Raw genomic sequence first — 10077 nt, 5'->3', positions numbered from 1 at the left:
TTCGAGCAATGTTTTGATAGTGAATACTAAAGAATATGCGAGGGCCATGGGCACAAAAGTTGTAGGCCTATGTCTTAGGGTTCTATGTATAACATTTCGTGCAAATATGAGGTGTGTAGAGGGTGATACAGTCAAAATACTGAGAGATGTACGAATATAAGGAAAAAACTTGCGAAAATTGCCAAAAAAAAGGGGAATTTTTTTTGAAATGTTGACTTAAGGTTCCGTTTCGACTCCAATAGATTCATTTACCCACGAGATCTCTTGGGGAAAAATATCGAACGATTTGAAGACGAGGGTAATACATTTCGGAGAAATTAGTGAAATCTCCAATTCACCAAAGGGGTACCCCTTTCAGAAATCTTCGATTTCTCTAATATGGATTCGAGCAATGTTTTGATAGTGAATACTAAAGAATATGCGAGGGTCATGGGCACAAAAGTTGTAGGCCTATGTCTTAGGGTTCTATGTATAACATTTCGTGCAAATCCGAGTTGTGTAGAGGGTGATACAGTCAAAATACTGAGAGATGTACGAATATAAGGAAAAAAGTTGCGAAAATTTCCATAAAAAAGGGGAATTTTTTTTGAAATGTTGACTTAAGGCTCCGTTTCGACTCCAATAAATTCATTTACCCACGAGATATCTTGGGGGAAAATATCGAACGATTTGAAGACGAGGGTAATACATTTCGGAGAAATTAGTGAAATCTCCAATTCACCAAAGGGGTACCCCTTTCAGAAATCTTCGATTTCTCTAATATGGATTCGAGCAATGTTTTGATAGTGAATACTAAAGAATATGCGAGGGTCATGGGCACAAAAGTTGTAGGCCTATGTCTTAGGGTTCTATGTATAACATTTCGTGCAAATCCGAGTTGTGTATAGGTTGATAAAGTCAAAATACTTAGAGATGTACGAATATAAGGAAAAAACTTGCGAAAATTGCCATAAAAAAGGGGAATTTTTTTTGAAATGTTGACTTAAGGCTCCGTTTCGACTCCAATAGATTCATTTACCCACGAGATCTCTTGTGGGAAAATATCGAACGATTTGAAGACGAGGGTAATACATTTCGGAGAAATTAGTGAAATCTCCAATTCACCAAAGGGGTACCCCTTTCAGAAATCTTCGATTTCTCTAATATGGATTCGAGCAATGTTTTGATAGTGAATACTAAAGAATATGCGAGGGTCATGGGCACTAAAGTTGTAGGCCTATGTCTTAGGGTTCTATGTATAAAAATTCGTGTAAATCCGAGTTGTGTAGAGGGTGATACAGTCAAAATACTGAGAGATGTACGAATATAAGGAAAAAACTTGCGAAAATTGCCATATAAAAGGGGAATTTTTTTTGAAATGTTGACTTAAGGCTCCGTTTCGACTCCAATAGATTCATTTACCCACGAGATCTCTTGGGGAAAAATATCGAACGATTTGAAGACGAGGGTAATACATTTCGGAGAAATTAGTGAAATCTCCAATTCACCAATAGGGTACCCCTTTCAGAAATCTTCGATTTCTCTAATATGGATTCGAGCAATGTTTTGATAGTGAATACTAAAGAATATGCGAGGGCCATGGGCACAAAAGTTGTAGGCCTATGTCTTAGGGTTCTATGTATAAAAATTCGTACAAATCCTAGGTTCGTAGAGGGTGATACAGTCAAAATACTTAGAGATGTACGAATATAGGGAAAAAACTTGCGAAAATTGCCATAAAAAAGGGGAATTTTTTTTGAAATGTTGACTTAAGGCTCCGTTTCGACTCCAATAGATTCATTTACCCACGAGATCTCTTGGGGGAAAATATCGAACGATTTGAAGACGAGGGTAATACATTTCGGAGAAATTAGTGAAATCTCCAATTCACCAAAGGGGTACCCCTTTCAGAAATCTTCGATTTCTCTAATATGGATTCGAGCAATGTTTTGATAGTGAATACTAAAGAATATGCGAGGGCCATGGGCACAAAAGTTGTAGGCCTATGTCTTAGGGTTCTATGTATAAAAATTCGTACAAATCCTAGGTTCGTAGAGGGTGATACAGTCAAAATACTTAGAGATGTACGAATATAGGGAAAAAACTTGCGAAAATTGCCATAAAAAAGGGGAATTTTTTTTGAAATGTTGACTTAAGGCTCCGTTTCGACTCCAATAGATTCATTTACCCACGAGATCTCTTGGGGGAAAATATCGAACGATTTGAAGACGAGGGTAATACATTTCGGAGAAATTAGTGAAATCTCCAATTCACCAAAGGGGTACCCCTTTCAGAAATCTTCGATTTTTCTAATATGGATTCGAGCAATGTTTTGATAGTGAATACTAAAGAATATGCGAGGGCCATGGGCACAAAAGTTGTAGGCCTATGTCTTAGGGTTCTATGTATAAAAATTCGTACAAATCCTAGGTTCGTAGAGGGTGATACAGTCAAAATACTTAGAGATGTACGAATATAGGGAAAAAACTTGCGAAAATTGCCATAAAAAAGGGGAATTTTTTTTGAAATGTTGACTTAAGGCTCCGTTTCGACTCCAATAGATTCATTTACCCACGAGATCTCTTGGGGGAAAATATCGAACGATTTGAAGACGAGGGTAATACATTTCGGAGAAATTAGTGAAATCTCCAATTCACCAAAGGGGTACCCCTTTCAGAAATCTTCGATTTCTCTAATATGGATTCGAGCAATGTTTTGATAGTGAATACTAAAGAATATGCGAGGGCCATGGGCACAAAAGTTGTAGGCCTATGTCTTAGGGTTCTATGTATAAAAATTCGTACAAATCCTAGGTTCGTAGAGGGTGATACAGTCAAAATACTTAGAGATGAACGAATATAGGGAAAAAACTTGCGAAAATTGCCATAAAAAAGGGGAATTTTTTTTGAAATGTTGACTTAAGGCTCCGTTTCGACTCCAATAGATTCATTTACCCACGAGATCTCTTGGGGGAAAATATCGAACGATTTGAAGACGAGGGTAATACATTTCGGAGAAATTAGTGAAATCTCCAATTCACCAAAGGGGTACCCCTTTCAGAAATCTTCGATTTCTCTAATATGGATTCGAGCAATGTTTTGATAGTGAATACTAAAGAATATGCGAGGGCCATGGGCACAAAAGTTGTAGGCCTATGTCTTAGGGTTCTATGTATAAAAATTCGTACAAATCCTAGGTTCGTAGAGGGTGATACAGTCAAAATACTTAGAGATGTACGAATATAGGGAAAAAACTTGCGAAAATTGCCATAAAAAAGGGGAATTTTTTTTGAAATGTTGACTTAAGGCTCCGTTTCGACTCCAATAGATTCATTTACCCACGAGATCTCTTGGGGGAAAATATCGAACGATTTGAAGACGAGGGTAATACATTTCGGAGAAATTAGTGAAATCTCCAATTCACCAAAGGGGTACCCCTTTCAGAAATCTTCGATTTCTCTAATATGGATTCGAGCAATGTTTTGATAGTGAATACTAAAGAATATGCGAGGGCCATGGGCACAAAAGTTGTAGGCCTATGTCTTAGGGTTCTATGTATAACATTTCGTGCAAATATGAGGTGTGTAGAGGGTGATACAGTCAAAATACTGAGAGATGTACGAATATAAGGAAAAAACTTGCGAAAATTGCCAAAAAAAAGGGGAATTTTTTTTGAAATGTTGACTTAAGGCTCCGTTTCGACTCCAATAGATTCATTTACCCACGAGATCTCTTGGGGAAAAATATCGAACGATTTGAAGACGAGGGTAATACATTTCGGAGAAATTAGTGAAATCTCCAATTCACCAATAGGGTACCCCTTTCAGAAATCTTCGATTTCTCTAATATGGATTCGAGCAATGTTTTGATAGTGAATACTAAAGAATATGCGAGGGCCATGGGCACAAAATTTGTACGCCTATGTCTTAGGGTTCTATGTATAACATTTCGTGCAATTCCGAGTTGTGTATAGGTTGATAAAGTCAAAATACTTAGAGATGTACGAATATACGGAAAAAACTTGCGAAAATTGCCAAAAAAAAGGGGAATTTTTTTTGAAATGTTGACTTAAGGCTCCGTTTCGACTCCAATAGATTCATTTACCCACGAGATCTCTTGGGGAAAAATATCGAACGATTTGAAGACGAGGGTAATACATTTCGGAGAAATTAGTGAAATCTCCAATTCACCAAAGGGGTACCCCTTTCAGAAATCTTCGATTTCTCTAATATGGATTCGAGCAATGTTTTGATAGTGAATACTAAAGAATATGCGAGGGTCATGGGCACAAAAGTTGTAGGCCTATGTCTTAGGGTTCTATGTATAACATTTCGTGCAAATCCAAGTTGTGTAGAGGGTGATACAGTCAAAATACTGAGAGATGTACGAATATAAGGAAAAAAGTTGCGAAAATTTCCATAAAAAAGGGGAATTTTTTTTGAAATGTGGACTTAAGGCTCCGTTTCGACTCCAATAGATTCATTTACCCACGAGATATCTTGGGGGAAAATATCGAACGATTTGAAGACGAGGGTAATACATTTCGGAGAAATTAGTGAAATCTCCAATTCACCAAAGGGGTACCCCTTTCAGAAATCTTCGATTTCTCTAATATGGATTCGAGCAATGTTTTGATAGTGAATACTAAAGAATATGCGAGGGTCATGGGCACAAAAGTTGTAGGCCTATGTCTTAGGGTTCTATGTATAACATTTCGTGCAAATCCGAGTTGTGTATAGGTTGATAAAGTCAAAATACTTAGAGATGTACGAATATAAGGAAAAAACTTGCGAAAATTGCCATAAAAAAGGGGAATTTTTTTTGAAATGTTGACTTAAGGCTCCGTTTCGACTCCAATAGATTCATTTACCCACGAGATATCTTGGGGGAAAATATCGAACGATTTGAAGACGAGGGTAATACATTTCGGAGAAATTAGTGAAATCTCCAATTCACCAAAGGGGTACCCCTTTCAGAAATCTTCGATTTCTCTAATATGGATTCGAGCAATGTTTTGATAGTGAATACTAAAGAATATGCGAGGGCCATGGGCACAAAAGTTGTAGGCCTATGTCTTAGGGTTCTATGTATAAAAATTCGTACAAATCCTAGGTTCGTAGAGGGTGATACAGTCAAAATACTTAGAGATGTACGAATATAGGGAAAAAACTTGCGAAAATTGCCATAAAAAAGGGGAATTTTTTTTGAAATGTTGACTTAAGGCTCCGTTTCGACTCCAATAGATTCATTTACCCACGAGATCTCTTGGGGGAAAATATTGAACGATTTGAAGACGAGGGTAATACATTTCGGAGAAATTAGTGAAATCTCCAATTCACCAAAGGGGTACCCCTTTCAGAAATCTTCGATTTCTCTAATATGGATTCGAGCAATGTTTTGATAGTGAATACTAAAGAATATGCGAGGGTCATGGGCACTAAAGTTGTAGGCCTATGTCTTAGGGTTCTATGTATAAAAATTCGTGTAAATCCGAGTTGTGTAGAGGGTGATACAGTCAAAATACTGAGAGATGTACGAATATAAGGAAAAAACTTGCGAAAATTGCCATATAAAAGGGGAATTTTTTTGGAAATGTTGACTTAAGGCTCCGTTTCGACTCCAATAGATTCATTTACCCACGAGATCTCTTGGGGAAAAATATCGAACGATTTGAAGACGAGGGTAATACATTTCGGAGAAATTAGTGAAATCTCCAATTCACCAATAGGGTACCCCTTTCAGAAATCTTCGATTTCTCTAATATGGATTCGAGCAATGTTTTGATAGTGAATACTAAAGAATATGCGAGGGCCATGGGCACAAAATTTGTACGCCTATGTCTTAGGGTTCTATGTATAACATTTCGTGCAATTCCGAGTTGTGTATAGGTTGATAAAGTCAAAATACTTAGAGATGTACGAATATACGGAAAAAACTTGCGAAAATTGCCAAAAAAAAGGGGAATTTTTTTTGAAATGTTGACTTAAGGCTCCGTTTCGACTCCAATAGATTCATTTACCCACGAGATCTCTTGGGGAAAAATATCCAACGATTTGAAGACGAGGGTAATACATTTCGGAGAAATTAGTGAAATCTCCAATTCACCAAAGGGGTACCCCTTTCAGAAATCTTCGATTTCTCTAATATGGATTCGAGCAATGTTTTGATAGTGAATACTAAAGAATATGCGAGGGTCATGGGCACAAAAGTTGTAGGCCTATGTCTTAGGGTTCTATGTATAACATTTCGTGCAAATCCGAGTTGTGTAGAGGGTGATACAGTCAAAATACTGAGAGATGTACGAATATAAGGAAAAAAGTTGCGAAAATTTCCATAAAAAAGGGGAATTTTTTTTGAAATGTTGACTTAAGGCTCCGTTTCGACTCCAATAGATTCATTTACCCACGAGATATCTTGGGGGAAAATATCGAACGATTTGAAGACGAGCGTAATACATTTCGGAGAAATTAGTGAAATCTCCAATTCACCAAAGGGGTACCCCTTTCAGAAATCTTCGATTTCTCTAATATGGATTCGAGCAATGTTTTGATAGTGAATACTAAAGAATATGCGAGGGTCATGGGCACAAAAGTTGTAGGCCTATGTCTTAGGGTTCTATGTATAACATTTCGTGCAAATCCGAGTTGTGTATAGGTTGATAAAGTCAAAATACTTAGAGATGTACGAATATAAGGAAAAAACTTGCGAAAATTGCCATAAAAAAGGGGAATTTTTTTTGAAATGTTGACTTAAGGCTCCGTTTCGACTCCAATAGATTCATTTACCCACGAGATCTCTTGGGGAAAAATATCGAACGATTTGAAGACGAGGGTAATACATTTCGGAGAAATTAGTGAAATCTCCAATTCACCAAAGGGGTACCCCTTTCAGAAATCTTCGATTTCTCTAATATGGATTCGAGCAATGTTTTGATAGTGAATACTAAAGAATATGCGAGGGCCATGGGCACAAAAGTTGTAGGCCTATGTCTTAGGGTTCTATGTATAAAAATTCGTACAAATCCTAGGTTCGTAGAGGGTGATACAGTCAAAATACTTAGAGATGTACGAATATAGGGAAAAAACTTGCGAAAATTGCCATAAAAAAGGGGAATTTTTTTTGAAATGTTGACTTAAGGCTCCGTTTCGACTCCAATAGATTCATTTACCCACGAGATCTCTTGGGGGAAAATATCGAACGATTTGAAGACGAGGGTAATACATTTCGGAGAAATTAGTGAAATCTCCAATTCACCAAAGGGGTACCCCTTTCAGAAATCTTCGATTTCTCTAATATGGATTCGAGCAATGTTTTGATAGTGAATACTAAAGAATATGCGAGGGTCATGGGCACAAAAGTTGTAGGCCTATGTCTTAGGGTTCTATGTATAAAAATACGTGCAAATCCTAGGTGTGTAGAGGGTGATACAGTCAAAATACTGAGAGATGTACGAATATAAGGAAAAAACTTGCGAAAATTTCCATAAAAAAGGGGAATTTTTTTTGAAATGTTGACTTAAGGCTCCGTTTCGACTCCAATAGATTCATTTACCCCCGAGATCTCTTGGGGGAAAATATTGAACGATTTGAAGACGAGGGTAATACATTTCGGAGAAATTAGTGAAATCTCCAATTCACCAAAGGGGTACCCCTTTCAGAAATCTTCGATTTCTCTAATATGGATTCGAGCAATGTTTTGATAGTGAATACTAAAGAATATGCGAGGGTCATGGGCACAAAAGTTGTAGGCCTATGTCTTAGGGTTCTATGTATAAAAATTCGTGTAAATCCGAGTTGTGTAGAGGGTGATACAGTCAAAATACTGAGAGATGTACGAATATAAGGAAAAAAGTTGCGAAAATTTCCATAAAAAAGGGGAATTTTTTTTGAAATGTTGACTTAAGGCTCCGTTTCGACTCCAATAGATTCATTTACACACGAGATATCTTGGGGGAAAATATCGAACGATTTGAAGACGAGGGTAATACATTTCGGAGAAATTAGTGAAATCTCCAATTCACCAAAGGGGTACCCCTTTCAGAAATCTTCGATTTCTCTAATATGGATTCGAGCAATGTTTTGATAGTGAATACTAAAGAATATGCGAGGGTCATGGGCACAAAAGTTGTAGGCCTATGTCTTAGGGTTCTATGTATAAAAATTCGTGCAAATCCTAGGTGTGTAGAGGGTGATACAGTCAAAATACTGAGAGATGTACGAATATAAGGAAAAAACTTGCGAAAATTTCCATAAAAAAGGGGAATTTTTTTTGAAATGTTGACTTAAGGCTCCGTTTCGACTCCAATAGATTCATTTACCCACGAGATCTCTTGGGGAAAAATATCGAACGATTTGAAGACGAGGGTAATACATTTCGGAGAAATTAGTGAAATCTCCAATTCACCAAAGGGGTACCCCTTTCAGAAATCTTCGATTTCTCTAATATGGATTCGAGCAATGTTTTGATAGTGAATACTAAAGAATATGCGAGGGCCATGGGCACAAAAGTTGTAGGCCTATGTCTTAGGGTTCTATGTATAAAAATTCGTACAAATCCTAGGTTCGTAGAGGGTGATACAGTCAAAATACTTAGAGATGTACGAATATAGGGAAAAAACTTGCGAAAATTGCCATAAAAAAGGGGAATTTTTTTTGAAATGTTGACTTAAGGCTCCGTTTCGACTCCAATAGATTCATTTACCCACGAGATCTCTTGGGGGAAAATATCGAACGATTTGAAGACGAGGGTAATACATTTCGGAGAAATTAGTGAAATCTCCAATTCACCAAAGGGGTACCCCTTTCAGAAATCTTCGATTTCTCTAATATGGATTCGAGCAATGTTTTGATAGTGAATACTAAAGAATATGCGAGGGCCATGGGCACAAAAGTTGTAGGCCTATGTCTTAGGGTTCTATGTATAAAAATTCGTACAAATCCTAGGTTCGTAGAGGGTGATACAGTCAAAATACTTAGAGATGTACGAATATAGGGAAAAAACTTGCGAAAATTGCCATAAAAAAGGGGAATTTTTTTTGAAATGTTGACTTAAGGCTCCGTTTCGACTCCAATAGATTCATTTACCCACGAGATCTCTTGGGGGAAAATATCGAACGATTTGAAGACGAGGGTAATACATTTCGGAGAAATTAGTGAAATCTCCAATTCACCAAAGGGGTACCCCTTTCAGAAATCTTCGATTTCTCTAATATGGATTCGAGCAATGTTTTGATAGTGAATACTAAAGAATATGCGAGGGTCATGGGCACAAAAGTTGTAGGCCTATGTCTTAGGGTTCTATGTATAAAAATACGTGCAAATCCTAGGTGTGTAGAGGGTGATACAGTCAAAATACTGAGAGATGTACGAATATAAGGAAAAAACTTGCGAAAATTTCCATAAAAAAGGGGAATTTTTTTTGAAATGTTGACTTAAGGCTCCGTTTCGACTCCAATAGATTCATTTACCCACGAGATCTCTTGGGGGAAAATATCGAACGATTTGAAGACGAGGGTAATACATTTCGGAGAAATTAGTGAAATCTCCAATTCACCAAAGGGGTACCCCTTTCAGAAATCTTCGATTTCTCTAATATGGATTCGAGCAATGTTTTGATAGTGAATACTAAAGAATATGCGAGGGTCATGGGCACTAAAGTTGTAGGCCTATGTCTTAGGGTTCTATGTATAAAAATTCGTGTAAATCCGAGTTGTGTAGAGGTTGATACAGTCAAAATACTGAGAGATGTACGAATATAAGGAAAAAAGTTGCGAAAATTTCCATAAAAAAGGGGAATTTTTTTTGAAATGTTGACTTAAGGCTCCGTTTCGACTCCAATAGATTCATTTACCCACGAGATATCTTGGGGGAAAATATCGAACGATTTGAAGACGAGGGTAATACATTTCGGAGAAATTAGTGAAATCTCCAATTCACCAAAGGGGTACCCCTTTCAGAAATCTTCGATTTCTCTAATATGGATTCGAGCAATGTTTTGATAGTGAATACTAAAGAATATGCGAGGGTCATGGGCACAAAAGTTGTAGGCCTATGTCTTAGGGTTCTATGTATAACATTTCGTGCAAATCCGAGTTGTGTAG

The sequence above is a fragment of the Humulus lupulus genome, chromosome 1 (genome assembly GCF_963169125.1).
Source record: "Humulus lupulus chromosome 1, drHumLupu1.1, whole genome shotgun sequence".
Lineage (NCBI taxonomy): Eukaryota > Viridiplantae > Streptophyta > Magnoliopsida > Rosales > Cannabaceae > Humulus > Humulus lupulus.
This window is presented reverse-complemented; position numbering follows the sequence as displayed.